Source organism: Oncorhynchus gorbuscha, linkage group LG05, assembly GCF_021184085.1.
Source record: "Oncorhynchus gorbuscha isolate QuinsamMale2020 ecotype Even-year linkage group LG05, OgorEven_v1.0, whole genome shotgun sequence".
In the NCBI taxonomy this organism is placed as follows: domain Eukaryota; kingdom Metazoa; phylum Chordata; class Actinopteri; order Salmoniformes; family Salmonidae; genus Oncorhynchus; species Oncorhynchus gorbuscha.
Genome location: NC_060177.1, coordinates 5,072,159 through 5,074,555, shown reverse-complemented (window position 1 = coordinate 5,074,555; position 2,397 = coordinate 5,072,159). Strand labels below are relative to the sequence as shown.

At 56.6% G+C, this 2,397-nt stretch overlaps 1 pseudogene; it reads left to right on the top strand.

Moving 5' to 3' along the window:
* Nucleotides 1–292: 292 nt before the first annotated feature.
* LOC124035380 overlaps nucleotides 293–2,397 on the top strand; it is an 84,192-nt pseudogene continuing 82,087 nt past the window's right edge.

Here is a 2,397-nt window from a genome sequence, read left to right as displayed (position 1 = left end):
GCGAGGAGTGAAGGAGAGAGTGGAGGAGGAAAGGAGAGGTTAGAAGGGGAGGAAGAGGAGAGGATGGTAGGAGAGAGGAGGAGGAGGGCAGGAAAGAGGGGAGGAGATGAGGGGGGGTGAGAGAGGAGGCGAGGAGGATAGGAGAATGGAGAGAGGGAAGGAGAGGGGACGAGGAGATGAGGGGAGGTAAGAGAGGAGGAGAGGAGGGCAGGAGAGAGGGGAGGGTGTGTGTCAAATTAGTTAGCAAGGACAGTGGTTGTGCTGCCGGCTACTGGCTTAGACAAGGGACCCTATGGGAGCACTGGTAGGTGTTGTGTTGTTGTGTCATGGAGAGGAGAGAAGAGAAGAGGAGAGGAGATTAACTCCAAGACCCCAAGGACCACAGCTAGGTGTTATTGTGTCAACCGAGTGGAAAGAGAGGAGCTTTACTTCAACATATGAAAGAGGGAGGAGGGAGGCAGAGCCGGAGGGAGGAGGGAGGCAGAGGGGAGGGGAGGAGGGCAGTTAGGGGAGGGAGGAGGACAGTCAGAGGAGGGAGGAGGACAGTCAGGGGAGGGAGGAGGAGGACAGTCAGAGGAGGGAGGAGGGTAGTCAGGGGAGGGAGGAGGACAGTCAGGGGAGGGAGGAGGACAGTCAGAGGAGGGAGGAGGACAGTCAGGGGAGGGAGGAGGACAGTCAGAGGAGGGAGGAGGACAGTCAGAGGAGGGAGGAGGACAGTCAGAGGAGAGCAGTCAGAGGAGGGAGGAGGACAGTCAGAGGAGGGAGGAGGACAGTCAGGGGAGGGAGGAGGACAGTCAGGGGAGGGAGGAGGACAGTCAGAGGAGGGAGGAGGACAGTCAGAGGAGGGAGGAGGGTAGTCAGGGGGAGGGAGGAGGACAGTCAGGGGAGGGAGGAGGACAGTCAGAGGAGGGAGGAGGACAGTCAGAGGAGGGAGGAGGGTAGTCAGGGGAGGGAGGAGGACAGTCAGGGGAGGGAGGAGGACAGTCAGAGGAGGGAGGAGGGTAGTCAGGGGAGGGAGGAGGACAGTCAGGGGAGGGAGGAGGACAGTCAGAGGAGGGAGGAGGGTAGTCAGGGGAGGGAGGAGGACAGTCAGGGGAGGGAGGAGGACAGTCAGAGGAGGGAGGAGGACAGTCAGGGGAGGGAGGAGGACAGTCAGAGGAGGGAGGAGGGTAGTCAGGGGAGGGAGGAGGACAGTCAGAGGAGGGAGGAGGACAGTCAGAGGAGAGCAGCTCCATTTTTATGGAACGGCCTGCCTACCCATGTCAGAGACGCAAACTCGGTCTCAACCTTTAAGTCTTTACTGAAGACTCATCTCTTCAGTGGGTCATATGATTGAGTGTAGTCTGGCCCAGGAGTGGGAAGGTGAACGGAAAGGCTCTGGAGCAACGAACCGCCCTTGCTGTCTCTGCCTGGCCAGTTCCCCTCTTTCCACTGGGATTCTCTGCCTCTAACCCTATTACAGGGGCTGAGTCACTGGCTTACTGGGGCTCTCTCATGCCGTCCCTGCAGGGGGTGCGTCACCTGAGTGGGTTGATTTACTGTTGTGGTCATCCTGTCTGGGTTGGCGCCCCCCTTGGGTTGTGCCGTGGCGGAGATCTTTGTGGGCTATACTCAGCCTTGTCTCAGGATGGTAAGTTGGTGGTTGAAGATATCCCTCTAGTGGTGTGCGGGCTGTGCTTTGGCAAAGTGGGTGGGGTTATATCCTTCCTGTTTGGCACTGTCCGGGGGTGTCCTCGAATGGGGCCACAGTGTCTCCTGAACCCTCCTGTCTCAGCCTCCAGTATTTATGCTGCAGTAGTTTGTGTCGGGGGCTAGGGTCAGTTTGTTATATCTGGAGTACTTCTCCTGTCCTATTCGGTGTCCTGGGTGAATCTAAGTGTGCGTTCTCTAATTCTCTCCTTCTTTCTTTCTCTCTCTCGGAGGACCTGAGCCCTAGGACCATGCCACAGGACTACCTGACATGATGGCTCCTCGCTGTCCCCAGTCCACCTGGCCATGCTGCTGCTCCAGTTTCAACTGACCTGAACCCTAGGACCATGCCCCAGGACTACCTGACATGATGACTCCTTGCTGTCCTCAGTCCACCTGGCCATGCTGCTGCTCCAGTTTCAACTGTTCTGCCTTACTATTATTTGACCATGCTGGTCATTTATGAACATTTGAACATCTTGGCCATGTTCTGTTATAATCTCCCCCCGGCACAGCCAGAAGAGGACTGGCCACCCCACATAGCCTGGTTCCTCTCTAGATTTCTTCCTAGGTTTTGGCCTTTCTAGGGAGTTTTTCCTAGCCACCGTGCTTCTACACCTGCATTGCTTGCTGTTTAGGGTTTTAGGCTGGGTTTCTGTACAGCACTTTGAGATATCAGCTGATGTACGAAGGGCTTTATAAATAAAA